This window comes from Peromyscus californicus, unplaced genomic scaffold (assembly GCF_007827085.1).
Source record: "Peromyscus californicus insignis strain IS unplaced genomic scaffold, ASM782708v3 Scaffold_4__1_contigs__length_199733344, whole genome shotgun sequence".
Taxonomy (NCBI): Eukaryota; Metazoa; Chordata; class Mammalia; order Rodentia; family Cricetidae; genus Peromyscus; species Peromyscus californicus.
Genome location: NW_026294562.1, coordinates 169708492 through 169720707, shown reverse-complemented (window position 1 = coordinate 169720707; position 12216 = coordinate 169708492).

Sequence of the window (12216 nt, the reverse complement as noted above, 5' to 3'; positions counted from 1 at the left end):
GTGGGTGACAGCATCTTTAGGGGACTCTGAGAAAATTGAGATAATGGTCAAATACTAGGAGACCTAACTGTATCATTTGTTGTTCAGTCTCTGTATAATGGGAAAGTGAAGGGCTTATTTGAAGTCCTGGCTGGAGTACTGAGTGAGGCTGGACCATCTCAGCTAGCAGCTTTGAAGTTGTTCTGGATGTAAAAATATTTTTTAACTGTTTTTGATTTTTCAAGACAGGGTTTCTCTGTATAGCCTTGGCTGTCCTGGAACTCCCTCTGTAGACCAGTCTGGCCTCAAACTCACAGAGATCTGCCTACCTCTGCCTCCAGAGAGCTGGGATTAAAGGCATGCACCACCACTGCCCAGCTCTGGATGTAAAACTTTGAGGAAACTCCACCAGAGGCATTCTGAGAAGCTGAATCACCTGGGCTGCCTGTTTTCATTAGTGTTTGATCCTTAAAAAAAAAGACTTTAAAATGTAATATATATATCTGCATTAACACAAGTATGGAATGTGCAGGGTACACAAGCCAACTAAAGATAATTTATTTTATTATTGAGCAGGTAATAGGTGTCGGTCAACTTTATAAGTCCATTTGGACTACATAACCAAACATCTATCCATGCCATATGAAAGGATGGCATGTAATAATAAGTCATGAGGATTCTGTAGCCAACAAGATTTATCATGTCTCATCCAGTCTCAGAGATGTTCCCATGTAGAAGGATCAGCATACACATCACCTGTCTTGTAGTCTTTTCTGTCTTTCTCCCCATGTCTGCAGCCAAGATCCTCAGATCAAATCTGACCTCCACTAACTTTGAAGGAATCCATAGCTTTTTGTTTCCAGTGGAAGCAAATTCATAACCTTTCCCCCAATGCAACACATTTCCTGATTTTCATTCTGAAGCAAAGACATCTCTAAAGTATATAGACTGGTTTATTTCAGCTGTCCCTTTCATAATCCAGTGTCTCTCAGCAGCTTCAAAGATTCAAAGTCAACAAAACATCATACAGGTTGCAGATGCCTTGTGTCTTTCCCATCCTTACATGGCTTTTTCCTTTTACATTACTTTATTCTCTCTTTAAAGGCTTTACTTATTGTTTTTAAACTATTTTTATGACTGTATCTGTACCCATTTTCTTTTCTTTCTTTAGCATCTAAGCACATTTTGGGGCGAAAGTTGAGACAGGGTTTCTCTATGTAACAGCCCTGCTGTCCTGGAAGTCACTCTGTAGACCAGGCTGGCCTCCAAATCACAGAGATCTGCCTGCCTTTGCCTCCTGGGTGCTGAGATCAAAGGTGTGTGCCACGCAGCTTCTAAGCACATTTTTTTAAAGCATACTATATCTGTTTAGAGGTTTTTCTCAGTCTTTTTTTTGTTGTTGTTGTTGTTGTTGTTTTTTCAAGACAGGGTTTCTCTATGTAGCTCTGGCTGTCCTAGAACTCTGGCCTCAAACTCAGAGATCCACTTGTCTCTGTCTCTCAAGCACTGGGATTAAATGTGTGTGCCACCACTGCCCAGCTTTTTGTTTTGATTTTTGTTGAATTTGGTTTTTTGAGACAGAATCTCATGTAGCACAGGCTAGCCTCTAACTCACTATATGACTGAGGATGAGCATGAACTCTTGATCCTCCAACCCCCAAGTCACACGGGATTACAGACTTGCAGACATATGCCATACACCTGACTTTGTTTTTCAATTCATTTTTACTGATGTGTACATGTGTGCCTGCATGAGTTTATGTGCACCATGTGAGGCCAGAGGTGTTCTGTCCCTAACACTTGAGTTAGGGGTAGCTGTGAAATGCTTAGTGTGGGTGCTGGGAACCAAACCTGGATCCCTGTACAAGAGCAGTGAGTACTCTCAATCACACAGGTCTCTCCAGCTCCTTTATTGCTGTTTTGGGGGGAGTGTTGAGACCAGGTCTCCCTGTGTAGTCCTAGCTAGAACTCACAAGTAGACCAGACTGGCCTTGAACTCACAGAGATGCTCCTGCCTCTGCCTCACAAGTACTGGAATTAAAGGCATGTGCCACCATACCCCCAGTTCTTTGTTTCAGGATGGAGGGGTCTCACTATGCAGCCCAGGCTGGCCTGACGTCTCCATCCTCTTGCCTCTGCCTCCTGAGTACTGATATTACAGACAGGAGATTCCACACTTGAGCAAAGATTTGGATATTGGAGGGGTCTCTATTCAGCCTGCCATAATCAAAGAGACACAGAGGCTTGTAGATGACTCTGGGTGACGGTATGCACCCCCTACCCAGGTGACAGGTGTCCTTGCATGTACATATGTCGGTGTTGCTGGCCCTGCAATGTCCCAGTAGCCATCTGACTTAGAGGGTAGATTGTTCCCTGTGGTTATTATAACAAATAAGACATAGACTGGGTGCCTTAAAATAAGAAAAAGGGTAGCCTGTCATCCCAACACCCCCGATATGAAGCAGGGGGATCACAAGATGAAGGCCAACCTGAGTTACATGGGGAACCCAGACCACCCTAGGCTGCATAATATCTAGTCCAAAAAAAACAAAAAAAAAAAGGAAGAGAAAGAGAGAGAAATGAAAAGACAAGAAACAGAAAAGTATCCTCTGTCCTGGAGAGCAGAAGCCTGGAGTCTAACACAGGGTGGTACTCCCTCCAAACTCTAGAGAGGACTTGTCTTGAAAAGAGGGGTGTGTGGCTGGGGCTGGGATTCAGTGAGAGGATCTCTCCTGTACATTTCCAGCTTTGGGTGGCCCCAGGCAGTCCTTGGCTCATGGCCACACCCTCCACCCTGTCTGTGTACGGCTATGTGCCACTGTGTGCCCACCCCCCAGTACCTCTATCTTCTTCCTTGAGACGCTCACTATGTATCCCAGAGTGACCTTGAACTCACAATCCTGCCTCCCCTCCTGAGTTCTGGGATTGCAGGCTGGGCCACTGTACCCTATCAGGCGGAGAACTGGTTTTGAGGGGGTCTCTCAGTGGAACCCTTTAGTCTTCGCGCTGAGGGGCAGGGAGATGATGAGGTCTGAGATGAGGACAGTAGCTGAGTTTTGTGGGGCTGGGGGCAGGGAGTGGAGACAGGGTCTCTATAACTCGTGATTGATCCTCCTCTGCCTGGCGAGCCCTAAGCTCACGGGTGTGTCTGCCACACCCACTGTAGCTTCAATTCCGGGCTTGTGATAAACAACAACAGTAGTTCGGTGGGGCTTGGCGGCTGTGCCTGTAATCTCAGCCCTGTGAAAGCTGACAGGGGACTGTGAGTGGAAGCCAACCAGGGCTACACGGAGAGACTCTGTCGTGTGAGACAGGAGGGGCTGGAGATATGACTCAAGAGGTTAAGAGCACTGGCTGCTCTTGTGAAGGACCCAGGTTCCATTCCCAGTACCCCCAAGGAGGTGCACAACGGTCCGTAACTCCGGTCCTGGGGATCCAATGCCCTCTTCTGGACTCTCTGGGCACTTCATGTGGTGCGTAGAAACATTCACGCAGATGAAACATCCATAAACGTGAAGTAAATTTTTAGAAATATAGACAGAAGGCCTGCGATGTTGGCGCACGCCTGTATTTTTTTTTAAATTTATTTATTTATTATGTATACAGTATTCTGCTTGCGTATATCCCTTCAGGCCAGAAGAGGGCGCCAGATCTCATTACAGATGGTTGTGAACCACCATGTGGTTGCTGGGAACTGAACTCAGGACCTCTGGAAGAGCAGCTGGTGTTCTTAACCTCTGAGCCATCTCTCCAGCCCGGCGCACGCCTTTCATCCCAGCACTCAGGATGCAGAGGCAGGCGGATCTCTGTGAGCTCGAGGCCAGCCTGGTCTACAAATTGAGTTCCGGGACAGCCAGGGATGTTACACAGAGAAACCCTCTGTCGAAAAAACAAAACAAACAAAAAGAAAAGAAAAGAAAAAAGACAGGCAGGAAATGGAAGAGAAAGGGACACAAACCCGATGAGCCTCTGTGGTAATGTATCCCTGTGAGTTCCCAGGAGGCAGAGGCAGGAGAATCAACGCCAGTTCAAAGGCCAGGGAACCAGAAACAAAAGACTGGTGAGATGGCTCAGTGGGGTAAGACACTCACTCGCAAGCCTGAAGCCCCGGGTTCGATCCTTGGGGTCCAATGGTGGGAAGAAAGAACCGACTCCTGTAAATTGTCCTCTGCCCTCCACCCACTGTTCACATACATACATACATACACACTAAATAAATAAATAATAAATAAATAAATGCAACAAAAACTAAAAGTGAATAAATGTAAAAAAAAATAACAAACAAGATGGGTGGTGGTGGCGCACGCCTTTAATCCCAGCACTCGGGAGGCAGAGGCAGGCGGATCTCTGTGAGTTCAGGCCAGCCTGGTCTACAGAGCGAGATCCAGGACAGCCAGGGCTCCACAGAGAAACCCTCGCTCAGGAAAAGTAAGAAGAAAACGAAAACAAAAAAAACTAAGATTCCCCCCCCCCAAAAAAAAGTATGCCCTTGTTCTTTGAAGCTGCAGTCCACACAGCACACACCTCACATCGTGGACTGAATTAGCCACATGGTCACGCCTGACACCTAAGCATGCAGGGAAATGTAATTTTACAAAAAAAAATTTTAAAATATTCTTTATTTAAGGGGACGGGGCACAGGCTTGCCATGTGCATGTGTGAAGGTCACAGCGTACAACACGGGAGACGGTCGTCTCCACCCACCACGTGGGTTCCGGGGCATCAGGCTCGGGGGCAAGTGTCTTTTCCTTTACAAGGGAAACTTGGCTTTATCTTGGAAGCACACGCCCAGGTAAAGCTCACAAGTTCTGTTTCTAAAGGGAAAGAAGAAAATGAACGGGGGGCGGGGGTCATATATCAGGGAGTAAAAGGCTGATGGCCTGCGTTTGGTACCCAGCACTGCGAAAGACCATCATGGCGTCGTACACCTTTCATCCCACTCTGGAGGTGGAGGCAGGAGGATCACGGTGATTGTTGATTACACTTTGAGCTCAAGACAAGCCTGGGCTACAGGAGACCCCCCCCCCATCTCAAAAGAGTGAAGACACCCAACAAGTCACACTACCAGAGCTCCACAAACGACTCCTCCACCATGGCCAATGTGACTTCAACACCCCAAGCCTTTCTCTTTTTGTCTCTGCCATGAGAGTGGCATCCACCCTTCAGGTTTGCCGCCAGAGTTCTGCACAGCCCTGGCCTGTGCATTCTGGAAGCTTCTACAGTCTGTGGGTGACGCGCCTCTTTGTGCATGAGAAACTGGGGTTCAATGACTGACCTTAGCATGCTAGTTCCCTAAAACAAAGGATCTGGCTTCTCCATGCATGGAAATCCCCTCTCTGGCCTCCCCGACCTTGGGACTGGGCGTGTGTCCTTCCACGTCCCCTGGAGACAGGCAAAGACCGAAGGGGGAGGGCCCTATGTGGGGGTCTCCAGATCATGTCCTCACTATCTCACCAGCCACCGAGTGAGTATTGGTGATGGTCTCAGCAGGCTGTGGTCACATCCAGAGTCATGGCTTCAGTACATTCCTCAGGGCCACTGGGCATTGTTAAGAAATATCGCTTGTTCTCACTAGCCTGTGCACACCTAGACAAGAGTGCACGTGATCACCAAGTCCTATTTTTTGATGATATTTAAAGATTTATTTCATTTTTATTTAGTGGGGGGGGTTTCTGAGTGTGTGCAGCATGTATTCGGGTGCCCAAGGAGCCACGAGCTTTAGGTGTGTTTGCACACAGTCTCGTAAAACCAACCGGCATTGCAGAGTTTGAGCCAGGTGTGGTAGCACACATCTCTAACCCCAGCACTCAGAAGGCCGAGGCAGGAGGATTTTGAGCTCAGTGTTAGTCTGGGCTACGGAGTGAGACCAAGAAGAAAGGCAGAGAAGGGGGGGGGGTAGGGGATGGTCAGGATGGCTCGGCAGGTTAAAAACTTCCTTTGAGAGTTTGACAGCTGAACTCCAACCCTAGAAGCCGCACAAAAGAGCCAAATGCAGGGCCAGTGAAATGGCTCATTACCAAAGACACTTGCTGCCAAGCCTGAGGACCTGAGTTCAACTCCCAGGACCCATGTGGTAGAAAGACAGAACCAATTTTTGCAAGTTGTCCTCTGACCTCCACACATGCACCGTCACATGTCCACACAGACAGACAGGTAGATAGGAAGATAGATACATAGATACATAGATAGATACAGAGACAGATACATAGATAGGTAGATAGATAATAGATACAGAGACAGATACATAGATAGGTAGATAGATAGATAATAGATACATAGACAGATACATAGGTAGATACAGACAGATACATAGATACATAGATAGATACAGAGACAGATACATAGATAGGTAGATAGATAGATAGATAGATAGATAGATAGATAGATAGATAGATAGGTAGATAGGTAGATAGATAGGTAGATACATAGGTACATAGATACATAGATAGATGCATAGATATATAGATACATAGTTACATAGATACACAGATAGATACATTAGATACATAAATACATAGATAGATACATAGACAGACAGGTGGATAGACAGACAGACAGACAGCAAACTGGATGCTGGTGCATATCTATAATCCCAGCATTGCTAATGCAAGGTGAAAGGCAGAGGCAAAAGAATCTCCCAGGAGCTCGAGAGCTCCATCTAGTGGCGGTACACCATACAGCAGGGAAAACCGGGGACACCCAGCCCCAAAGGAGAGAACCCATTCCTGAAAAATGTCCTCTGACTTCCACACTTACCATGACTGGGGTGTGCCCACATTCACACACACTCACACTTTAAAAATGAATAAGTAAGAAAGGAAAAGAACAAAAAAATGGAAAGAGGAGGGAGGCACAGAATGGACAGATACCGGCTTGCGGAGTCCTCGCCATTTTTGTGGGTCTCTTTTGTTTGTTTGTTTTTAGTTTTTTTAATGTGAGGCTCAGTAGAAAGCCCAGATGTTTTTATTATTTTTTTCTTTCTTGTTTGTTTTTCGAGACAGTGTTTCTCTGTGTAGTCCTGACTGTCCTGGAACTCATTCCTTAGACCAGGCTGGTGTTGAACTCAGAGATCCACTTGGTAAAGGCATGCAACCTGGTTGTTTATAAGGATTTCTAAGTTAGGTCCAGGGAGACGGCTGGGGGGGGGGGGGGCGGGGACACTTCTCATGAAGGCCATCTGAGTTCAGAGCCCTAGAACTCACAGAAAAGCCAGGTGTGACAACATTCCGCCGTCACCTGCATAAATTATGTCAGTCACGACACAAGCATAACTTAGTGCTTTGTACAAGGATAAAGAAATGTCTGTGCCGGGCGGTGGTGGCGCACGCCTTTAATCCCAGCACTCGGGAGGCAGATGCAGGTGGATTTCTGATTTTGAGGCCAGAGTTCCAGGACAGCTAGGACTACACAGAAAAAAAACCCTGTTTTGAAAAAACAAAAAAGGGGGGAGGGAGGAGAGGAAGCATAGGAAAGAAAAACTGAATTGGGGGTCTGAGCAAGGCTTTAGGTTATGGTTAAGGTTTAGGACTGGAGTCCTGGCCGGCGGCAGCCAAAGGCTAGGGAGTCAGTCTGGCCTAAGATCCTCAACCAGGGAGGCGGGAAGGCTGTTCTCACTGTGCCCTCTAGTGGTCAGGCTCAGTTCAGACCACATTTAACCCCTAATGGAGGTCTAAAGCCACAGGACACCCAACCAAAGTGTGCTATTTCATCATCCTCTTAGACTTTCCCAGCACTGCGGGGCACATCTGTCAGTCATGTCCACTGCAGGGGCACACATCTGTCAGTCATCTCAGCACTGCAGGGACACACACCTGTCAGTCATCTCAGCACTGCAGGGGCACACACCTGTCAGTCATCTCAGCACTGCAGGGGCACACACCTGTCAGTCATCTCAGCACTGCAGGGCACACACCTGTCAGTCATCTCAGCACTGCAGGGCACACACCTGTCAGTCATCTCCGCACTGCAGGGGCACACACCTGTCAGTCATCTCCGCACTGCAGGGCACACACCTGTCAGTCATCTCCGCACTGCAGGGACACACACCTGTCAGTCATCTCAGCACTGCAGGGCGCACACCTGTCAGTCATGTTCACTGCAGGGCACACACCTGTCAGTCATCTCAGCACTGCAGGGCGCACACCTGTCAGTCATGTTCACTGCAGGGCACACACCTGTCAGTCATCTCAGCACTGCAGGGCACACACCTGTCAGTCATCTCAGCACTGCAGGACACACACCTGTCAGTCATCTCAGCACTGCAGGGCACACACCTGTCAGTCATCTCAGCACTGCAGGGAAACACACCTGTCAGTCATCTCAGCACTGCAGGGCACACACCTGTCAGTCATCTCAGCACTGCAGGGGCACACACCTGTCAGTCATCTCAGCACTGCAGGGCACACACCTGTCAGTCATCTCAGCACTGCAGGGCACACATCTGTCAGTCATCTCAGCACTGCAGGGCACACACCTGTCAGTCATCTCAGCACTGCAGGGACACACACCTGTCAGTCATCTCAGCACTGCAGGGGCACACATCTGTCATCTCAGCACTGCAGGGAAACACACCTGTCAGTCATCTCAGCACTGCAGGACACACACCTGTCAGTCATCCCAGCACTGCAGGGCACACACCTGTCATCTCAGCACTGCAGGGCACACACCTGTCAGTCATCTCAGCACTGCAGGGCACACATCTGTCAGTCATCTCAGCACTGCAGGGCACACACCTGTCAGTCATCTCAGCACTGCAGGGACACACACCTGTCAGTCATCTCAGCACTGCAGGGGCACACATCTGTCATCTCAGCACTGCAGGGAAACACACCTGTCAGTCATCTCAGCACTGCAGGACACACACCTGTCAGTCATCCCAGCACTGCAGGGCACACACCTGTCATCTCAGCACTGCAGGGCACACACCTGTCAGTCATCTCAGCACTGCAGGGCACACACCTGTCAGTCATCTCAGCACTGCAGGGGCACACCTGTCAGTCATCTCAGCACTGCAGGGGCACACCTGTCAGTCATCTCAGCACTGCAGGGCACACACCTGTCAGTCATCTCAGCACTGCAGGGGCACACCTGTCAGTCATCTCAGCACTGCAGGGCACACACCTGTCAGTCATCTCAGCACTGCAGGACACACACCTGTCAGTCATCTCAGCACTGCAGGGCACACACCTGTCATCTCAGCACTGCAGGGCACACACCTGTCAGTCATCTCAGCACTGCAGGGCACACACCTGTCAGTCATCTCAGCACTGCAGGACACACACCTGTCAGTCATCTCAGCACTGCAGGGCACACACCTGTCAGTCATGTTCACTGCAGGGCACACACCTGTCAGTCATCTCAGCACTGCAGGGGCACACCTGTCAGTCATCTCAGCACTGCAGGACACACACCTGTCAGTCATCTCAGCACTGCAGGGCACACACCTGTCAGTCATCTCAGCACTGCAGGGAAACACACCTGTCAGTCATCTCAGCACTGCAGGGCACACACCTGTCAGTCATCTCAGCACTGCAGGGGCACACACCTGTCATCTCAGCACTGCAGGGAAACACACCTGTCAGTCATCTCAGCACTGCAGGACACACACCTGTCAGTCATCTCAGCACTGCAGGGCACACACCTGTCAGTCATCTCAGCACTGCAGGGAAACACACCTGTCAGTCATCTCAGCACTGCAGGGCACACACCTGTCAGTCATCTCAGCACTGCAGGGACACACACCTGTCAGTCATCTCAGCACTGCAGGGGCACACACCTGTCATCTCAGCACTGCAGGGAAACACACCTGTCAGTCATCTCAGCACTGCAGGGCACACACCTGTCAGTCATCTCAGCACTGCAGGGCACACACCTGTCATCTCAGCACTGCAGGGCACACACCTGTCAGTCATCTCAGCACTTCAGGGCACACACCTGTCAGTCATCTCAGCACTGCAGGACACACACCTGTCAGTCATCTCAGCACTGCAGGGGCACACCTGTCAGTCATCTCAGCACTACAGGGCACACACCTGTCAGTCATCTCAGCACTGCAGGGCACACACCTGTCAGTCATCTCAGCACTGCAGGACACACACCTGTCAGTCATCTCAGCACTGCAGGGCACACACCTGTCAGTCATGTTCACTGCAGGGCACACACCTGTCAGTCATCTCAGCACTGCAGGGGCACACACCTGTCATCTCAGCACTGCAGGGCACACACCTGTCAGTCATCTCAGCACTGCAGGACACACACCTGTCAGTCATCTCAGCACTGCAGGGGCACACACCTGTCATCTCAGCACTGCAGGGAAACACACCTGTCAGTCATCTCAGCACTGCAGGGCACACACCTGTCAGTCATCTCAGCACTGCAGGGACACACACCTGTCAGTCATCTCAGCACTGCAGGGGCACACACCTGTCATCTCAGCACTGCAGGGAAACACACCTGTCAGTCATCTCAGCACTGCAGGACACACACCTGTCAGTCATCTCAGCACTGCAGGGCACACACCTGTCATCTCAGCACTGCAGGGCACACACCTGTCAGTCATCTCAGCACTGCAGGGCACACACCTGTCAGTCATCTCAGCACTGCAGGGCACACACCTTCTTGTATAATATTAGAGGGACCAGCCTTAATATTACACATCCCAGGGGCTCAGGAGAGAGAACTACGAACAGCGAGGACTATTTTCAGGAAATAGAATCTCAGCACACCGAGCTCTTAGTCCAGTCATTTATTTTTCCAAATCTTCTTCTCCATCTTTCCGTGCCCTGGGAGTCCCGGTATATATACACTTATAAGCAGTAATCCCTTGGCAGTGCAAAGCCAGGACTCCAGGGTCAAACGGAGGGGTGATAAGAATCACATAGAGGGGCAGTAATTGTTAATTGTCATTTGCAACCCAAGAGGGAAGTGACTAATGGGGAAATGAATTAACTAAAGGCTAAATTCGGGTAATATCTAAGAAGAGGGATCTTATGTGCTCAACTAAAATCTTAAACATGATTGGTAGACAATGTTAAGAATCTATAAGTTGCTGGATCAATGGGAGAAAATAAAACTGTCTTCTCCCCCCACAACCCCCTCCTGGGACTCCTATCTGTCCAAGCTATCTGCCATTTTTCTGCAGGGTGGGGGAAGGTATGCTCAGTCGCTAGGCAACCTGTGTTCAGCTAGATGCCTCTGGCGATAGTTAAAGGGACATCTGGAACCAGAGGTAAGATTTGGGAAAGGAGGAAGTAAGGCTTAATTGGCATATCCGCCAGGCCTTTTCAAACCGGTAGTCTGGACGCTCAAGTCTGTTCTTGAGAGTACAGAGGTATCTCTGATAAGGTACTTTCCTTCGTCTGGGGATGGACCTGGCCGGATGCTGCTAATGACGATAATTACAGGGAGGCTTGAACTGGGGTTCTGGCTGTGCATAGCTGTCAGCACACAAGGTTATCTAAATATTCCTTTAGTAGAGGGGAAATGGTGCCCAATCAATGATGGAAAAGCTACAATAGCACACAAGAAACTCATAGCAGGAAACGGCTGATAATCAAAAGCCAAATATCACCAAGGCTCCTTGAGCCTCAGCTTGACCTCTGGAAGGCCCTTGGCTTCTTCCAGGTATTAGCTTTGTCGTAATCAGCTGAAATCCTACTTGGTATATTTTTGCGGCTTGCAGCAAATCCTGTCAATCATGTCCACTGCAGGGCACATACCTGTCAGTCATCTCAGCACTGCAGGGACACACACCTGTCATCTCAGCACTGCAGGGAAACACACCTGTCAGTCATCTCAGCACTGCAGGGCACACACCTGTCAGTCATCTCAGCACTGCAGGGCACACACCTGTCAGTCATCTCAGCACTGCAGGGCACACACCTGTCAGTCATCTCAGCACTACGGGGACACACACCTGTCAGTCATCTCAGCACTGCAGGGACACACACCTGTCATCTCAGCACTGCAGGGAAACACACCTGTCAGTCATCTCAGCACTGCAGGGCACACACCTGTCATCTCAGCATTCCTACAACCGAAAGTCAACACAGAAAATGTGAGGCCAGCCTGGGCTACAGTAAAACCCTTAAAATAAGGAGCTGGAGAGATGGCTCCGTGGTCAAGAGCACTGGCTGCTCTCGAAGAGGACCTGGGTTCAATTCCCAGCACCCACATGGTGGCTCACAACTGTCTCCAGTTCCAGGTGGTTCACAGACATACATGCAGGCAAAACATGCA